Raw genomic sequence first — 21,420 nt, 5'->3', positions numbered from 1 at the left:
AACTGCAAACAAAAAGACCCGAAGTCCCATAGGAGACCGGGCCCAAAAATAGGCCCAGGGACTAGGGCGCTGGGCGCCATGGTCCTGGGGGACCAGGGCGCTAGGAACCATGGTCCTGGGGGACCAGGGCACTGGGCGCTCTGGTCCCACCTCCCGAGACAGCGGGGTGCAAGGAGGGATCAAGCAGGGTGCTAGAAAAATGCAGTTTTTGGTGTTGTGAGAAAGTTTCGGGGTCTCCATTCAGGTTCAGTGTTGCGTCGCCATCGTGAAGACCCAAATGCAGTCGAAATTGCAAGTGTCGCAATTTTAGGACGCTACATTTAGCCCCCACTTTAGCGGGAGTATAAGCGTACGCTCATACTTCCGGTAAAGTACAAGGAAACAACATTGAAAAACTTTCACCACGTCAAGGAGGCAAGATACACCAAGCCCCTAGTGGACTAAGGATCTTACGACTTCGATTGACAAAGTAAAAGGGAAGATCATGAGGGAGAACCATGACTGTCAGTAGTAAGGTTCCCTCACTATGAGTCATGCAAGAAAGATATCAAAATTTTCAAGGCAAAGCTAAATTTGCCAAAAAATTTTCAAGTATCTTGAAAAGATATGGATGGGATGTATGCCCCCCTACGTTAAAGCGATCGCACACGCCTCACCGGGGGTGATTGCTTTAAGGTAGTGATACATATAAGAATGAGAAGGGAAAGGAGCACGTTATCACAAGGATTTAGCCCCCAAGTGTGAGATAAGCCCAAGGATAATAGGCACAAAACACAAAGCACAAGGTGACTTCGCTTTCCTCGAGGTCAGTATGCTGTATGATAATTCATGTATATCATATGTATGTATGCATAATTGTTCTTCATTCCCCAATCAAGGAAGGTCACCTAGAAGAAGGGAACACATGTGTCTTTTGAGTCAACATGAGAGAGACCAAAAGAGATCTCAATGTTTTGCATCGTCCTCAAGTAGACAACACTAAGGACAACAAATAGAAGAATGAGAATAACATATAGAAGAAGTAACAAAAGAAATAGAGGAGGAGAGAATCTGCTATGCTAATGAAACTAGTCTAGCATGTCATCTACCCCCCGATCTTGCTGATCAATGTTTCGGGAAGGTAGGGAACACGCTAGAGGAGGAACATCCAACACAGCAGATGGAGCTATCACAAGATCCAAACAAGGGCTATGTTCATATCCCAAGCCACGGTGTTCTTGTCTAGGAGCTAGGATAAGTGCTTTAGAAAATTCATTAGATAAATGGTTATCAATATCAACAAGTTCATATTCACTATCAGAATGAACAGGAGTAACATTTTCATCACGAATAATATTTTCATCTATATCATCATCAAGATTTATAAAAATAGGGTCTTTAACTCGCACAGGATCAAGACCATCATGCATCTTATGTTTAGGAGATTTTGGCTCAATTTACGACTGAGGAGAAAATGGAATAATGCTTGTTGAAGGTGTTTTTGGGGATTGCAAAGTTTGAGAAGCAGCTGCCTAAGCTCTAAGATGACACTTTCGTCGGTGTTCACGTGCAGAACGGTTTCGTCTAGTCTTAGTAGGAAGTTGCGAAGATTGAGGAGGAGGAATGTTCTCATCCTTATCACTTGGGTGTTTAGGTTGTGGTCTGTTAGGTTGAACAATAGGAGAAGAGGAAAGTCTCTTCTCTCCATAAGAGGAAGGAGGAGGAACTGCTCCATATAAGGGAGGAATATTTGGTTTAGGAAGGAGACCAAGTCCATCATGATGAGGAGGTATAGGTCTACTTTTAGGAAGTTTATCAGACATAGACATAGTCACATCCATAGGGATGGGTTGGGAATCTTCTTGAGGAAAGACATTAGTTTTATCTTTCAAAGGAAGAACTTCCTTCTCAAGAATGATAGGAATATCAAGTTTGGGTGTTCTAGGTTCACTTAGAGATAGGATCATATCTATTTTCCACTTTTGATAAGATTTGAAAAGATGATCACTTCGCAGAGGAAGAGATTGGAATTGTTTAGGCCAAAAATAATCAATAGGAACGCTAGAGGTTCTTTCAGCTGGTTTAAAGAGACTATGATTGGCAGTAACAACTTCACCATTATGGGGAAATTTCAAACACTTGTGGATAGGAGAAGAAATAGCTTTCATGGAAGATAGCCAAGGATAGCCTAGCTTCACACGAAATTGTTCGGAAGATGGAATAATAGCAAAGTCTACATCAAGGGATTTGTTATGGACCTCAATAGGTAATGTAATAGAACCAATTGCAGGAGAAGAAAATGCATCAAATAATTTCACAATCACATCTGTTTTGTCATAGATCACTTGATTCAATTGCAAAGTAAAAAGAAATTCTTCAGTAATGATATTAACCATACAAGAAGGATCAATAAGCATTCCACGACAAGGTGTATTCTTGACTTTTGCAACTATATATAAAGGACCATCAGGTGCCCTGATAGTTTCACTAGAATCAAAGGTGATGGAACGTTCTTTAGGGATTTTCTGCTGCTCCACAAAGTTAATCACATTCGGAGTCATAGACACAAAATCATCAGGTGAGACAGAGGAATCAGTAGTATCAATCGCATTAGAGGTATGAGAAGGTAATGGATCAGTAAAAATCTGAAGATTTTGGTTAGGAGGAGCTACAGATGTATTGCCTTTATCATTCACTCCAAAAACAGAGATAGTATTATTATCAATCAAATCTTGAATTTTACCCTTTAAAGCAAAACATTTTTCAGTATCATGCCCAGGATGACGATGAAATTGACAAAAAGATTTGTTATCAAAATAGGGTGAATTAATCTTTGCAGGATCAATTTGCCTTATAGGAGGAAGAGTAAGCACATTTTGTTCCAATAACTTATTCATAATACTATGCAATGATTCATTCAAAGGAGTAAACTTTCTTTCTTTCTTGAAAAACTTAGAAATAGGAGACACACCTGATGCTGCATTCACATTGTTGTTGATGATGTTTTCATTGAATTTAATGGACTCTCTGTTTAGTTTAAACTTCCCAAATGGTTGTTGACTACTATCACCCTTATCACTCGGAGCCATAGGATGTGATTGTTCCATTTGACTCACAGTTAGTTGATAATTGTGAAGAGTTGTGCAGAACTATTGGAAAGAAGTAAACTCAGAAAGCAGGAGTTTTTCTCTAATATCTTTTTGTAAATTAGAAATAAAGATTCTTTGAATATCATTGTCAGGCACTGGAAAGGAAATTTGAGCATACAAATGCTTATATCTACCAATGAAATCAGTCACTTTTTCTTTAACACCTTGTTTACAATGCATTAAATCAATCAAAGTAACTTTAGGACTTATATTGTTTTGAAATTGTTGAATGAAAGCATTTGCAAGTTGTTCGAAAGAAGTAATAGAATAGGAAGGCAACGAGCAATACCATTGTAGGGCTTTGTCTCTTAATGTTCTAGTAAACAGTTTTGCAAGCAACCTTTGGTCATAAGCAAAATCAGTACATATTGTTTGAAAGGTCTTAACATGTGTTACAGGATCACCCTTACCATTATAAAGCTCCAAATGCGGAATTTCAACATGTTTAGGGGGGATAGCTCGAACAATGTCAAGAGAGAGTGGGCTCGCAACATCAAATGTGGGCACACTAAACTTAGATTGATTCATAGAGGCAATTTGTTGCTGTAAAGAAGAGACAGTTTGTGCAAGATTGTTAATCGTCGCTTCAGTCGAAGAGTTCATATTAGACATGTTAGATTGTGATGGAGGTTATTGAAAGAAGGTAGAGAGTAAGGTGGTGGGACACTATGATAGTTAGTCATAGGAGGTGTTTGGACAGGAGGAACACTACAAGGAGGAATGGAAGGGTTAAATGAATTGCCCCCTTGCGTCATGTTCATTTGTGGAGATATAAGAGGAACACTCATTGAAGGAATGAATGAAGAAGTTGGATTGAGTGAAGGAAGAGGGTTGATTGAAGAAGAGGGATTTCCCCCATGACTGGTGATCATAGGAGGAATGTCTTGTGTTGAAGTATTCATTATGTTTGATGTAAAAGTAGGTATACTAGCAATAGGAGTCGTCAAAGGAATAGAATGATTGTCTTGAGTAGGAGGTCGTGTATAACCTAAGGTTTCGGCACAACTTTTCATAGGCATCACATTTGAATCCACAATGTGTGCAATACCACGCAAAATATCAATTCCATTCTTATCACTTTGAAGCATACGTTTTAGACCCTCAATTAAAGGAAGAGCTTGACTATCAGGGTATTCTTGAGACATCCACTGTCGAAAATCGTCAAATTGGTTATCCAATTTCGAAAGTTGTTTTACAGAAACATCATGGAGAGCTTCTTCATCATTAAGAGGATTAGAGGAATTACCCATGTCCTCGTTAAAAAAGCCATTCAAATTAGGTTCCATCTCCTCGGTAATTACACCTTGGAAGGACTTAATTCTAAGGCTTCGTCTAACGGGAATAGTGTAAGTAGGGCTTATTGCTGTAAAACTCATGCACTAAAGAGAGAGAGAAGATTTTGAATTTTTAGAGGTAGCAAATTTCAATAAAATCAGCCAATCTCCTAGATTTAAGCTGTTAAATGTAATCAGGACAATCTCCCAAAATTTTGGAAAAAATGTCCGGGACCGTGGCGCTCGGAGTGCACACGGTCCTCGCAACTTTTTTCGAAATTTGCAGGGATGAAAGTTATGATGATTTTAAAGCTAACCTGAAAAAATTGAGTGATTTTACGATCTGTAGATAGGCCAAATTAAAGTTGCAATCTCAAAATTGAACCCTACCAAGATTGTCGAAAAATGCAAAATTTGAATTTTGAAAAAGAGAGGGAAACTGAAATTTTGAATTTTATGATTTTAGAGGGAATACCAAAAGCAATGCAAGTTTTGAAATTTGAAAGTTGACTCAATTTCATGCAAAATTCAATTTTGAAAGCGGAAATCAAAGTTGTTGTAATTAAGCACTTAATTTCAAAAGTCACAAATTGCAAAAATTTGAATAAATCACTGAAATTTCGAATGAATGCTAACACACTTTTCAGATTTAGGACAGTAAGAAACACAATTTTGACACAAATTTCAATTTCAGCAATTTTTGAATGATTAGAAGCCTCAATCCAAGCAATCACTAGACCAACTTTGACTATAATTTTGAAAGTGTTAAAATTGATGAAATCAGTCAAAATTCTGGATTTTAGCAGAAAAATACAGTAAGATCTAGCTCCCGAAATTTCAGAAAAAATGTCGGGGACGATGGCGCTCGGGGTGCACACGGTCCTCGCAACTTTTTTCCAAATTTTCAGGGATGAAAGATATTGTGATTTTATTGCGGAATCCAAAGTTACAGCCGATTTGGAGATGTTTTGATCAGTGAAATTGTCGGACAAAGGTTGAATCAAGAGGGTTTCAAAAATTAGGGTTTTGACACTTAACCACTTAATTTTCAAAATTAACGCACAAATATGAACTGATAATTTGTAATAGAAGGGCAGATCTGAAACAAGCATTAACAATTAAACATTTCACAAGTTTAATTACTTAAAAAGAAAATGTTAGGGTTTTTATGCAATCAACCTCTAAAATTTGCAAAAGATCAAACATGGAAATATAATTAGGAAAGAAAAATTTTCAGATCTAACCATGAATAATCAGAAAGGATGTTCACGTCGGGTTCACCAAAATGTAAAGCGGAAAAATCGAACCCTAGTCATTCTCCCCTCCCCAACTCCGAGGAGAGAGAAGGGAGAGTCACTAGGGTTGATGGTTTTCACTTAGGAGGGACTTTACATTCAAAAGAGGGGTTGAAACCCACAAGATCCAATCCCACGCAATGCAAGATTGGATTCTATATGAGTTTCAAGGGTTGTGATAGCAAGGATACCCTCTTTTGTAAAGAATGTAGATAGAAAGATTGAACTATGAATACATGTAGAAGCAAGAAGGATTCACTTATAAATAGAGATAGGGATATGATATGAAGCTGCGGACCTGGAATTAGCAGTAAAATGTCAAGATGGCGCTGTCCTACAAATTTGAGCAAAAGTTGACAGGACGATGGCGCCCGGCGTGCACACGGTCCTCCGAAAAATCCGCGAAATGAAGGGGGATCTGTTCGTCTCTGCACAAGGATTCCAGATCTTCAATTTCAGCCACGTACCTACAACCTACACACAGAAAAGTGAAGACGATTAGGGGGTTAGGGATTAGGGGTTTGCCCTTAGGTCAAACCTCGGTTTTGGAATTAACCAAGAAATGAGAAATGTTGTAAATGTAAATGACTGTAATGTAAAACAAGTACTAGTACCTTGTTGTAAGGATGTTTGTATCCTTATATGCGAAGGTATAGATGTTGTTGTTTGTTGTATGTTGTATGTTGTAGCATGTGATCTCCTCTTCAATGGTTGAATCCTTGTCTTGAATGCAACACCTAGCCTTGAATGGAGACTTAGAATGATCAATTGCTTGAAGGAATGCTTGGATGCTTGAATGCTTGAATGTTTGAATGTTTGAATATTGTTTCCAACTTTTTCCATCCTCCCCAAAATGAGAGAGGAAAAGTAGTTTATATACTTGCCAATTAGGGTTAAAAGACTGATTTTCCCGACCTTAGGCCGACCAGGAAATGTTATTTTCCAAATTGCAAACAAAAAGACCCGAAGTCCCATTGGAGACCGGGCCCAAAAATAGGGCCAGGGACCAGGGCGCTGGGTGCCATGGTCCTGGGGGACCAGGGCGCTGGGCGCCCTAGTCCTGAAGGACCAGGGCGCTGGGTGCCATGGTCTTGGGGGACCAGGGCGCTGGGCGCCCTAGTCCTGAAGGACCAGGGCACTGGGCGCTCTGGTCCCACCTCCTGGGACAGTGGGGTGCAAGGAGGGATCAAGCAGGGTGCTGGAGAAATGCAGTTTTTGGTGTCGTGAGCAAGTTTCGGTGTCTCCATTCAGGTTCAGTGTTGCGTCGCCATCGCGAAGACCCAAATGCGGTCGAAATTGCAAGTGTCACAATTTTAGGATGCTACAGGTAGGTAGACCTTTCCAGGGCATTCTTCTCAGGGAGCATCTCAGGCCCCTAGTGGGGAGAGATTTCAGCAGTCTACTGGGCCATCTGGAAGTAGAGGACCTGACAGTGGAGCTTGCTTCACTTGTGGTCAGTTTGGCCTCAAGGCCACCCTGTGTCCTTGATGTTTGCATCAATCAGTTAGTCAGAGGCTAGCCGCATCAAAGCCTATAGTGGGGGATGTAGGTAGATCCCATAGAGTTTTTGCAGCGGTGGATGACCGCTAGGCTGAGCATCAGAGTATTGTGATTGAGACCACAGGTGTGTTACATGGAACCCCTATCTCTGTACTTTTTGATTCCGATGCTTTAGATTATTTTATATCATCATCCATTGTGGAGCAGTGTGGGCTCATGTCTACTAAGCAAGCAAATAGGTGGAAAGTAGAGTTGGCTAGTGGTGTGCGAGTGTTTGTCGATGCCTTCGTTCCCAGTTGTGAGTTGGACATAGGACCCTTTGTCACTTCAGTGGACCTTTGAGTCATTCCTTTGGGGTCCTATGGAGTTGTGTTGGGGATGGATTGGTTATCATCTCATAGTGCTCGTGTAAACTATCATCAAAAGATAGTAGAGTGTGTAGATGACCCTGTTAGCAAAGTGGGGATCGTTGGAGTTCAGCGATCGATATCCTTACGTATGATTTCTGCTATGCAACTTAGGCGGTGCATGCATCAAGGGTGTCATATTTTTGTAGTTTCTCTTAAGGATGTGGATGAGGGAGAGAGTCGAGAAATCTCTCTTGATGGTCACCCTATTCTTTGAGAGTATGCGGATGCGTTTCCTTTGGATATTCCTGGTATGCCTCTGAAACGAGACATAGATTTTTCGCATTGACTTGGTTCCTGGTGCAGAACCTATTTTGAGAACACCATATTGGATGACTACTCAAGAGTTGAGTGAGTTGAAGTTGAAAGTTGAAGAGTTGTTGGCCAAGGGATTCATTCACCCTAGTGTTTCTCCTTGGGGTGCGCCGATTATCTTCGTCAAGAAGAAGGATGGTTCTCTTCGATTATGCATTGATTATCGACGGTTGAATAAGGTAACCATCTGAAATTGATATCTATTTCCTCAGATTGATGATCTCTTTGATCAGGTGAAGGGAGCCAAGGTGTTCTCCAAAATAGACCTAAAGTCTGGGTATCATCAGTTGCACATTCATGATGCAGACATTCATAAGACGATGTTTCGTACTCGTTATGGTCACTATGAGTTCAAAGTGGTGCCATTTGGGTTGACGAACGTGCCTTCAGTGTTCATGAGTCTTATGAATGGGGTTTTTCACACCTATCTTGACCACTTTGTCCTTGTGTTCTTGGATGAAATATTGATTTATTCTAGATCCATGGAAGAGCGTGAGGGTCACTTGCATCAGGTATTGCAGTGCTTGAGGGAGAATCAACCTTTTGCGAATTTGGCAAAGTGTGATTTCTTCCAGTCAGAGGTGGGCTATCTTGGTCATATAGTTTCAAGAGAAGGTGTATCCATGGATCCTTCTAAGATCCAAGCCATTGTTGATTGGCCAGTGCCGACCAATATTTATGAAGTTCGAAGTTTCATGGGTTTGGCCAGATATTACCATCACTTTGTTGAGAGCTTTTCTCGGATAGGCCATCTGATTACTTCTCTTCAGAGGAAAGGCAAGAAGTTTGTTTGGTCAGAGCAGTGCGAATTGGATTTTCATACCTTGAAGGAACTCCTTGTTAGTGCTCTGATTTTGGTAGTTCCCGACCCATCCAGAGATTTCATGGTATGCACAGATGCCTCTTTGGAAGGTATAGGTGTGGTGCTTATGTAGGATGGATGTGTGGTTGCCTATGAGTCTCACAAACTCAAGGATCATGAGTTGAACTATTTAGTTCATGACTTGGAGTTGGCAGTTGTAGTGTATGTGTTGGTTCGTTGGAGACATTTCCTATTGTGGCGTCGGTTTGAGCTGCATAGTCATTACCGCAGTTTGCAGTATATTTTCATGCAGTCGAACTTGAATGCTCAAAATTGAAGATGGATGGAATTCCTTTGTGAGTATGATTTTGAGGTTTGTTATATTAAGGGGAAAGAGAATGTGGTGGCAGATGCTGCATAGCCATAGGTGGCATGAGGTTGCAACATTGTCTCTTGGTGTGGACTTGAGTTAGAGAATTCTTGGAGTTCTTCCTCGGGACACTTGGTATCAAGATGTTAGATCCGTGGTGGGGTCTGGAAGACCATTGGAGGGTAGATATTATGGATATACTCTTGAGTCAGATGGTCTTCTTAGAAATCTTGGACAGATCTATGTACCTCCTTTGGAGGGTCTTCGCATTTTGATCATGTCAGAGGCCCATCATGCACCTTATTCGGCATACCTTGGTGTCAAGAAGATGCACACAAATCTTAGACAAATATATCATTGGGTAGGTATGAAATGTGACATTTCTGATTTTGTGTCCAAGTGTTTGGAATGTCAGCAGGTGAAGGCAAAGCATCAGCACCCTCCAGGGCTTTTACAGCCGAATTTGATATTGGATTGGAAATGGGATATCATTTCCGTGGATTTCATAGTAGGGTTTCCTATTTCCTCATGGCGTCATGATGCCATCATGGTCATTATTGATAGATTGACCAAAGTTTCTCATTTTGTTCCTATTCGATCTTCTTATACTGCTGCAGTGGTCGCATGAGTCTTCTTGGAAGATGTGGTGAGGTTGCATGGGATCCGAAGGTGGATCATTTCTGATAGAGACCATGTCTTTACATCGGCCTTATGGACCTCACTTTAGCATGTTTTGGGGGCCCAGTTGAATTGCACTTCAGCTTATCACCTAGAGATCGATGGTCAGATTGAGCGTGTGAATCAAGTGTTGGAGGACATGCTTTGCATGTATGTTATGGATCAGCAATCGCGCTAGGAGGAATATTTTTTCCTTGTGGAGTTTGCTTATAATAACAGATATCACAGCTCTATAGGCATGTTGCCCTTCCAATAATTGTATGGTTGTCCTTTTCATACTCCTTTGAGTTGGGATTGATTGGAGGATAAAGTGTGTTTAGGCCCAGATTTTCTTCGTGAGATGGAGCAGTAAATTACCTGTTTGAAGAGGTAAGTTACCGATTCGAAGAGGTAAATTACCTGTTTAGGCCTAGATAGGGTGTGTTTAGCATGTGTTACCGGTTCAAAGAGGTAAATTACCTATTCAAAGAAGTAAGTGTCACCGGTTCGAAGAGGTAAATTACCTATTCGAAGAGGTGAGGGTCACCGGTTCGAAGAGGTAAATTACCTGTTCGAAGAGGTAAGTGTCACCAGTTTGAAGAGGTAAATTACTTGTTCGAAGAGGTAAGTGTTACCGGTTCGAAGAGGTAAATTACCTATTCAAAGAGGTAAGTGTCACCGGTTCGAAGAGGTAAATTACCTGTTCGGAGAGGTAAGTGTTACCAGTTCGAAGTGGTAAGTGTTACCAGTTCGAAGTGGTAGTATTACCAGTTGGTATCGACAGTGTTACCAGTGGTAGCAGTACTACCGGTAAGTGGTGTATGTTGTCCCGACAATAGCACAACCATGGGTTGGTTTGACCCCTACATGGTTTTGAGGCCTCATCGGTCTTCAAAGCCGATTTGTGTTAAGAACTTAAAATTTATAAATGGAATATTTAAAGTGGTTTTGTGTGATGTAATGTGATTTTCATGTGATTTTTATTATGTGGTTAATAATTTTACCAATGGAAATCAAGGCATGAATTAGAGATTCAAATTGGTAGATTTGGATATATTCTGAAAATGATTTAAATACCTGTTTGAAATTCATGTTATAACCGGTTGAATGTTTAAATGTGGATTTCATTCCTGATGGAATATTGATTTGGGAATTGAATAATGTGACTATTGCAAGAGTGTTATATTTAATTTCAATCTATGATTTTGCAAGTGCTTATGATGCTGATATTCTCAAAGATTGTCTGAGTGTGGATTTGATGTATTTAGCTATCCTTGCAAGTGTGTATTGTGATATTTTGGTCTGTGGTTTAGTCATCTTGTGGTGGTGTAATTGGTACCTTTGACCAAGTGATATATGTTGGCTCTATTGTCTTAACCATGTAGTGTCTTTGCCTTATGGTTAGTCAAGAGTCAATATGTCCTTGTTTGACCACTTGTTTCCGATAGTGGTGTTATGGCTATCTGTTTCACCATAGGGTCCTCAGGGAGTGACCATGCTTGTGTAGTGTCCTTTGAGAGAGTGGCTTTCGCTTGGGGATTGCACCCAAAGTGGTAGGAATTACGACCCATCAAAAATCAGATAATAACTAATAATCTAATGAAATGATTAGATGGGTAGAATCATAACATTAATAAAGATAATTGTATCTCGTGCATAGGTGAGTGCTAATATAGGGCTCATAATGTTTCGAGAAGGCTTGGAATGGAAAACCATCCACCTTTTCTTCATGAAAGGCTAGGGTCTGCATGAGACTTAGTTGGAGCCGGAGGTTTGGGAGAGGTTACCAAGACAGAGAGTCAGGACCTATGAGGGCCTATCAGGGTAACCAACTTAAGCTATGCGATGACACTCTCTCATTTGGTTCACTTGTCTTTTGTGATGTCATTTCAATTATGTTTGTTAAGTTGAGTCACCTGGATTCTTGTGGAGTCTTATTATGCTATCATGGAGTCGTATTGTTTTGTCGACTATGTCATGCTTATGCTTGTTTGAGGGTCCTTAGCTATCTCCTAGCACGGTGGGGTGATTCCATTTGGGAATTACATGGTCAGGTGGTAGTGCCACTTCCCATTGGATGTTCAGAATTGTACCTTCATGCGAGGATTGGCTTCGTAGGTGTTCCTGTGGTTCGTGACTCATGCTTCATCTCATGTTTTAGAGATTATTGGTATTTGTAGGCCTAGGTGGTCATTGTATCATTGTAATATTGATCTTTTGTAACGTTGTAATTGGAGGGGATCTATCCTATATGTTTATTGAGAAGCTATGTATTGGAAGAGAAATGTAATCCTATGTTTGGATGTTTTTATCAGTTTCCTTGATGATGTTAGTAAATGCTTATTGAAGTGGAAATTATGTTGTATCCTTTCAATCTTTCTATGATGAATCTTTATTTTCTTATGGTTTCTTGTGATCATTGAGTTATGATGCATATGTGGAATTTATGGTTTTGTGGAAGTTATTCTTGACATTAATTCTTTGTTGGTAACCCTTAAGGAATTCTGGTGTAAGTCTTCCGCTTGTGTTATCATGCATGTTGTGTAAATTAGCTTATGATGTTTATACTATTTTAAAAAAAATATATTTGTTTCACCCTTGTTATGGGTTTTCCTTCGGGGTTCCTGGCGTGGCATTACATTTACTCATACTCAACATAATAAGAAATAACTAAATCATCTAGACCATTATTCACAACATAACCTCTTTTCACATCATGGAAGGTCAAAATTACAAGGATCACGCTTCTTCAAAGGAGCCATTGTTCAGAGCCACCAAACTATCAACAATAGTAGAAGCTATTAGGCTCATACAATTTTAGGACATATAAAAGGTCACCTTAAAAAACCCACACTAACTACAAAAGATCAAAAGCTTCCCTAGAACAAAAGTACAATATAACATAAGGATGGCAATAGACTATCAAAAAGAAGAATGATCTCCTTATCCTTAACTACTCCCAAAATATTAATTATCATATAGAAAATATATATGAAAAAATATTTATCTAAAATATAATGTTGTTATTCTTTTCCTCTATCAATTTTGTTCCATCAAATCTTTTATCTAATACTCTTTTAAAAATAGTGAACCTTACCAACATTAGAAATGAGGCAGATGTTGATTTTAAATTTTAAAATAAAAAGTGGTGAGTATGATCAATGATGCTAAGGTTCTATTCATATTGTGTAACAAGGCACAATAGGCTAAGGATAGGAAAGATTGACTTGCTACTCTTCAATTTCATATAGTAGTTTAATATATATTGTGAACTTTTTTAGACCGTACATCTTAATACATATTGTATTAAATCTCTTTGTGGGACTACTTGCCCACCATCCATCCTCTCTTTTATGCATGAAAATACATTTCTTTTCATAGACCAAAGGTGGACAAACATATTTCAGTGAAAGGATATCTTAACTGATTTTCATTGAATTAGAAGTGAGAAAAAAAAATGAAAAATTGTTGAAATATAATCTTCACAATTTTGCCATCATGAGTGCAAACAATCCAGCGAGGAGGACAAAGTTGAATAGTGTGACAAGGATCAGAGCCATCCAATCTAGAAGGCATAATATGAGACTCTTTTTGAACCAATACTAAGGGCTATTATGACTTGAAGCTTCTCTTAAATCCTCACATTTTGCTGTCACATAAGAGAAATGTGAAGTAGAACTGGGCTGAGCAAAGTCGTAGAACTGGGCTGAGCAAAGTCTTAGAATGAGGTCGATATATATATATATATATATATATATATGTGGATGGTAATATTTGAAAGGATATATGAAGGATATATGAAGGCCATGGTAGAAGAGAATATTTACTTCACACTAAGTGAAGTTATGGAGGTAGTTGCCATGGATGTAAAGTGGGGAGTGTAAAGGAGTCTTTGGATTCATGAAGAACATTAAGGAGAAAAGGTTAGTTATATCAAGGAAAAATAAAGAAAAAGGGAAGTGATAAAGAAGGGAGGAAGAAAATAGGGAAGAAAGTGAGGAAATAAAGAGGGAGATCTAATTTATTTTGGTATGTAGCCTCTACTACTATTTTTCTTGTTGAATGATTTTGCAATATTTTGAGAAGACTGCAAGGCATGAAGTAATGCTCATAAGGGATGAAGGAGCTATGTAAAGCACAAACCATACATATGAATACATGCAAGGCATGAATCATACATGTAAACCATTAAGTAATACATATATACACATAAGGTACAAGCATATATGAGAAAGGTTCTCATGGAGTGGACATGCTGAAGACACATCAATCATGAAGCATACAAGAGAGAGGTATTCATGGAATAGACATCTAAAAACATCTCATTCATGAAGTAACAAAATGATAAAGAAAATGTCAAGTAATAAAAAAAATTACAAGGATGAGGCATATTCATAACTTTTGCAGTCCCCCCATGGATATCTGTTGGCATTACAATAAATTGAGAGATTGTTGGCATTACAATAAGTTTGATGGTTGATGATATTGAGAAGGTTGTTGGAGATGAATGATATAATTGATAAAGGATGGTTACTGTCTTAATATTATTATTTTGTCATTGATGTCAAGCAATTGATTTTCTGATTCGGTATGATGTTGCCATATCTTAAAAAGTCTTTTTTGATGAGTATAAAGATGTCAGTAAGTGATACAGAAAGAATGTGAAAATAAAGGGGAGAAATAAGTTAATCAATGGGCAACTATTACCGAGTTTGACAGTGATGAGATTATGATGTTTTGATTGGCAGAACCGGTATTTGTTCAAACTGGTATGTTGTATTCTAGTCTTTAGACTGTTGGTGATTTTGCAGAATATGTTTCCCAGTCTGAGGTGGCATGTCGAGCCCAAGTGGTTCGCAGATCTCAAGCGGTATGAGGAAGCAAAGCGGCATAACACATTCTTACCAGTCTTCATTTTTGTCAAACTGGCAACCGGTATTTTGTATGAACCGGTAATACTCTGTGATGAGTACCAATCGGCATTTTGTGATGAGTTACCATTCCACTGATTGTTTGACAATGCCGACACATTGACGGTGCTTTTTGTGTCATGTTACTGAGTATGTCTAGATTCATTGAACCTAGGAAATTGTAATGTAATCCTATTGGACCAACATGAAATCAGATTCCTTGAAAAGGACATCATGTCTAGGGTTTTAGGAGTTGTTGCTGAAAGGGTTTATGTTGTGCTACGGTTTAAGGTGGTTGTTGAGTTGTTGTAAGAGCGATCTTATCAAAGAAGATCAAGTTGTAACTGAGAGAGAGATAGAGAAGACTAAAGTAATGCTGGAATGCATTAATAGTGAGCAACACTAGATCTAACCAAGCAGTTTGTGCTATTGGATAGATCAAACACTTGTTGATTACTCACATCTTTGACAAGTCTGTAGCCCTTAACCTGGTAGGCCCAAAAGCCTTTGTAAAATCCTCTAACAAGGTGGTTCACCTCTATGAATCTAAAATCCTCTAACAAGGTAGTCTTTAATCGAACGTATCTCCTAACAGAAATTGAGATTCCTAGCAGGATCTGTTTTGGTGAAAAACATTGTAAGACCTTAACCGGTCTGACCTTAATCGGTCTGGTTTCTATTCTGCAGATAGTGACTTGTGAGTTCCATCTCACCATGGTTTTTTCCATTTGGGTTTCCACATCAAATATCTTGTGTTATGGTTGTATTACTTTTGTGGGTGAATGCTTTACTTGCATTTTGGTTTGCATGTGTGATAACCAGTTTGTCTATTAAACTGTTTTACCGGTTTGTCTTCAGACTATTTAAGTGTTTTAGTGCAGTGATTTTTGGCATACTAATTCACCCCCCCTCTTAGTATTCATCACTTGGTATCAAAGCCTACCTTTCTATAAGTTTAACCACTTGGAAAGAGATATGGGAGAATACACCTTGAGGGAACTTACTCAATAGCTCACTCAGTCTGAGCAAGCCTATGATGATCTTATGGTCAAATACAAGGAATCTCAAGCAAAAAGGAGAGAACATGCAGAGAAGTTGATGGAGCTATCTGAAAGTAGTTCTGAAGATGAAGCAAATATGGAAGCCTTGATTGCAAAAGTAAATAAGCTAAATGATTCTAACTCCAATCTGAGAAAGGAGTTAGAAGGATTGACTATCCGGTTTAGTCAAGAGCTTGAGAACTGGAGAAAAGTTGAAGATCTGGTAAAGGACAGAGATCATGAGATCTCCAAGTTGAAACAAGAGATTAGTGCACTAACTTCTCGCCTTCATGAGAGCAGAATGGAAAAAGAAGGAGTACAAGATGAACTGAACATAGCCATCTCTGAAAATGCAAGCCTAGTGGAGACAAATATTGCTATTTCCAAAGAACTCTTTGAGTCAAAGGAAATACTTGCTAAGTTTAGCAAAAGTACTGTTAAGCTAGAGAAAAAGCTTGAGTCATCAAGACTGGTAAAGAATACCAATGGACTTGGTTTCTCTGGAAATGAGGAAGGAGAATCCTCAGGAACAAATGCTAAAGCATCAAAGAAGCAACCAGCATTCAAAGGAAAAGGTAAGAAAAAATTCAAACATGTTTGCTTTAACTATCTTAAAGAAGGACACATTGCAAATGTATGTAGGAGCAAAACATACAATAATTTTCCTTACTTTATTAACAATATACCTAGATCCAATAAGTTCAAGGTCATTGTTATGCATGCAACAAGTTTGGGCATAGAGCATCTAATTGCAGGTTTGTTATGAACAACACTGGCAGATATCCTCAGAGGACCCAAGGAGCTGGTCCGAAATCTTTTGTGAACCGGAACCCTAACTGGTTTAATGCCTACAGTTATCAGTCAGGTAACAATGGTTATCAACCGGCAATAGGATGGAGAGAAAACTATTGGATTTTTCATGGTCATGGTCACACTACTGCTACATGCAGAAGGAAGAATGGGAAAATGAACAATGGACCTTGGAGAGTACCTGGATTGGTTTGCTATCACTGCAACAAACCGGGTCACATTGCAAGATTCTGCAGAAGTAGAAAGAGTATATATGATGATATACTAGTCACTTAGAAAGGAGAAATTGATGTTGAAATAGTTCAAGTGGACATGAACAAAACTTGGAGGAAGAAACCAACAATGTTGGAAGAGGAACCGGTTTCTACACCTAGTGTGGAAATATTGGAACCAACAAACTAAGCTCCAAAGACGCTTAGGGGGAGAAAACGGCTAAATGTTTTCAAACCCCCAATTACATCGGTAAAAGACCTTAACCAGTATGTGATACTTGTCACTTGGCAGAAGACTGGAAATGGTAAAAAGGCAAATTAGGGTTTATGCCCTAATAGAGGAGCATTAATGGTGGTAGGTGAGAGACATGTATAAAAGCATATTTCAAATCATTTCTCTCTATCTGTTTTTGAGTGAAGAAAAGTTTTCAAAGTGCAGAGCGAAGAAAAGGCGATTTGAGCTAAGATTTCAAAAAAAATTGACAAATCTTGAAGGAGATTCAAATCCAGTTTGCAAACGGTCGTGGAGAACACAAAGTGGTGATTTGGCAACCGACAGAGAGTGGAGTGAAGCAAAATCAAGAAGCCCTAAATTCATGTTTTAAAGGTATTTTTTGTGTTCTTGAAATACTTTACAATGGCTTCCACATCTCATACCAGTTCTAGTACATCCATTGAGTCGGAAAGTTTCATCCAAAGGAAGTCCAAATATAATGCCTTATCTCAAGTTCTGGCTGGAGTAATAGTTGAAGAGGGAATTTCTGATTATATTGATTGCAAAATAGAAGACCTAGGGTCTTTAGCCATTCATACCCAGTTAGGTTTATTTTGTAGCAAGGACAAGAAAAGCAAACCAGAGTTTAGTATCCTAGAGAAGAAGAAACTCCATAATGCAGTATACTTTCTGGAAGACTTCCCAAAGGATCACATCAGGATCATCTTGAGCAAAGTCTATGGTGACAAGATGTACCTAGAGAGAATGCATGATATCATGCCAGAGGCAATTCATGCAGTCACCAGTTTCTGCAACATAGGGGAAGTGCCAGCTCTTAGAACGGTAAGCAAAACAGAAATGGGCAAGCTCACTGGTTCAACAAGTGACTCACGAGGTATGATAGTTAATTCTATGAAGGATGATCTGGTGAAGTACACCTGCATGGTGATAGGCTACAAAACATTCTCAGCTAGCAGGATTAATTCTATATCTGCTACAGCGGTAAATGTCACTTACCGGATGATCAAAGAGGATGCATCATTTGACCTATGCACCGGTATGCAGAGGCAACTCCTATCTAACCTGAAGTCAATTAAACAGGATAATGCATTGAGATTCAAATTTGGACAACTATTGGTTGGGTTGTTCTTCTATTTCCAAGGCTTCTTTCCTAGAGTAGGAGATGTCCAGTGGTCCCCTGACCAACCGGTAACCAAACAGATCAAAGAAAGCATTCAAGCTATCGGAACCGGTTACCCTGATGTATTGAACAAATATTTTGATGAGTTAAGGAGGAAGATGAGTCAAAGGGTAAGGATCTCAGGTGATATTTTTAAGAAATATGATGATGACATCTATTTCACCATTCAGGTGGACAAATGCCTAATGGAGGCTGTTGAGCCTAGAATGGAGGAAGTGGAGCCAATGGGCTATGAGGTGATGTATGATATGTTGGAAGGGTATGCCTCAACCCTTATTGCCTCGCCTCTTGATCCCAAGGCTAAGAGGACCTGAACCTATTTGGAGAGGATTGCACCAGCCGAGGAACCCTCTATTAAGAAAGGAAAAGAACCGGCAGTAAAGAAAGCAAAGGCATTGCCTGCAGCATTGGCACCGGCTACTACTGCAACTCCTAGAGTGACCAAGCGATCACCTACAAAGAAGAAACTGGAAGTAGCACTGGCAAAAGTCTTCGAATGAAAAAGGAAGACTAAGTCAAATTAACTGGATTCCAAAGAGACTGAATCTGATGAAAAGCCAAAGAAGGCCAGACAAAGAAAGAAGATGAAGAAGAATGAACCAGTAGCATCCACATCGGTAAATATTGATATCTCCTCATACAAACCTTTGACACATTTTCAAAGGATAGTAAAGAATATTAGGAGAAAATTACTTCATGATTTAGTTGATTACTATGATGATTTTAATAGTGAGGAGAAAGATGAAGTATTACAGGAGATTATTCTTTATTTGTGTAAAAATGACCGGTCACCATTAGAGATTAAATCTCAGACACTGGATTCATTATTTAAAGTATTAGATAATAAATGGCGCATTGCCATAGAAAGAGAATAGGAGATTAGGGAGAAATTCTTTGCACAATACTTTCCCGACCTCTCAAATTTAGAATTATTTGATGTTTTGGATCAAAATAAAGGACTCTTCTTCACAAGGAGAAGAAGACTCTGGCTGTTAGAGGGGAGAATTGATGATGTTGAAAAAGACACTCATCAGCATATGGATTATGCTATCAACTCTCACAAAGCACGTATGGCTAGCCTGCAAGCGGAAAAAGAATCGGTTGTATCCAAACCGGATGAAGTTTTTGATGAAGAAGGAAACCTGGTTGAAGAACCAATCGACACAATTGATGTCGATGCACTGGACATAGAAGATGTCACTTAGGCCATACCTTCTAAGGGAATAGAATAGGGGCAACAAGTCAAATAGGGCAGTGAGCAAGCCAAGGACACACAGGAAGCAGCTGAGGAATAGACAAAGAAGAAGAAGAGGGATGAAGATGAGAAAAAGAAGAAAGAGGAAGAGACGAGAAAAGAGGAAGAGGAGAAAATAAAAGATGAAGACAAGAGAAAGTGGAAAGAGGAAGATGAGAGGAAAAACAAAAAGAAGAAGAGGATAAGGAAGAAAAGAAGAAGGAAGAGGAAGAAAAGAAGAAGGAAGAGGAAGAAAATAAGAAGAAGGAAGAGGAAGAGAAAGAAGAGGAGAAAAGGAAGGAAATAGAGAGGAAAAAGAAAGAAGAGGAAGACAAGGAACAAGAACAAAAGAAGGAAGCAGAGAAAAGGAAGAAGGAAGAAGCAAACAAAGCAGCGGAAGCAATGAAGAGCACACAGATGGAGACTCTGAAGGCAACCAGAAGTCAAGCCAAACTGGCTGATATCTCCAGTCCTATCGATCTCTAGTCTGCAAGTGAGTCGGAGCTTATGCAGAGCATCAAGGTTTCTCAAGAGTGCCTTGAAATCATATGAAGGAAAAAGGAGCAAGATATCATTCAAGCGGTTGTAGACACTCTTACCGGTTTGATCCCTGGTAGGAATCTTCCTAACACTAAATCATCACTAGCACAACTCAAACTACTATGTATTGTAGTGGATGATCAGGTGTAGACATTGGAAGAAGCAGCTGAGGCAAATGTCAAGAAACAACATCAAAAGGCTCTTAACATTGCTTTGGTGAAAAAGTTGAATGAGCTCCAGTATGAAATTCTGAAAGACCTGTTATCACTGTTTAAAAAATGGGTTTTCATTTCCCATAATCGGCTAAGTTTTTGAAATTTTGAATTAGACACACTATCAATTGCTTCAGCTCTATGATAGGTTCTAAGGGTTTAGGGTTTTAATTTTAAATTGTTTAATGTTTTATCAAAAAACCCTCTGGTTTCTATTCCTTCGTTACTTTATCCACTTAAGAAATGGGTCTTGGGGTTGTGGGAGGTGTCCCCCCTTGTCATTTGCCTAGGTGGTTGTTGAATTAATCGTAAAATTTTGCACCTTATGTCTTTTCTTCCTAATGTTGTCGGGCCCAGTAAGTTGTGTGCAGCTCTCAGGTAGATCTATGGTTTTCGCTATTTCATTGGGTGAAGTTGTGCGTGGTTTAAGACTCATGAAATGGCGAAAGGGAAATGTGTTCTAAATGGAGCATTTGGCCCGGTTTAAAATGGCTTCATCTTGTCCAAGATCCAATAGCTGGCATTATTTTGCAATTGAAACTTGCAAGTAAAATACCTTTTGTGAAGTGACGAAAGCATTTGGTGGGACCCTGCGGTGAAAACTTTCTACGTGATTAAAAAGTGATCAAGTCAAATCTGATCTGACGGTTCGCGTTGTTTCATGGTTGATAGATGCTCGACAGTTAGCTTTCGTGAAGTAGCAAAATGACATGGCACTCCAAGCAGGCGGTCTAGCTGGTTGAGAGGGCAAGCAAGATGATGGCATGTGGTAGAAGATCAACTTAGTCAGTAAGTCGGCTCTAAGGGTTAAAAGGTGGGTCCTAGAGGTGAGTCATTCCGTGGGATAAGAAGTGACTTGGCAGATACAAGTGGCAAAGATGAGGTGGAACCTAGTGTTTTCTCTCAGCAAATGAAAGACTAACATGTCAGTTTGAAAGTGACTAGATGCCAAGTGGATGGAGTTGAGTCAGAGGGCCCATGTCTATCGAAATCAGTAAGTTGTTAAGCATCGAGCAAGTCGAATATAATCTAATGGCCCACGTGAGTTCACAATGGTAAAGTGCTCATGTTTTATGCCGTGCAAAATGGTGAAAAGGTTTATCAGCCCCGAAGGCAGATAAAGCATGAGGTTAAAAGATGAGTAACTCCATTTTGATCTAAGGGCTCACGTTGTTTCGCAGTAGCGAACCAACTGAAGGATATGCTTCATGAAATAGTGAAAGGAAGAGAAGGTATCCAGGTGTAATGCTAGATGGTGACATGTTGATTGACACGTGGTTTCAGAAGAAGTTGAGGGCC

Source organism: Cryptomeria japonica, chromosome 4 (genome assembly GCF_030272615.1).
Source record: "Cryptomeria japonica chromosome 4, Sugi_1.0, whole genome shotgun sequence".
Classification (NCBI taxonomy): Eukaryota; Viridiplantae; Streptophyta; class Pinopsida; order Cupressales; family Cupressaceae; genus Cryptomeria; species Cryptomeria japonica.
The sequence above is the reverse complement of the archived record's forward strand: the minus strand, read 5'-3'. Positions refer to the sequence as shown.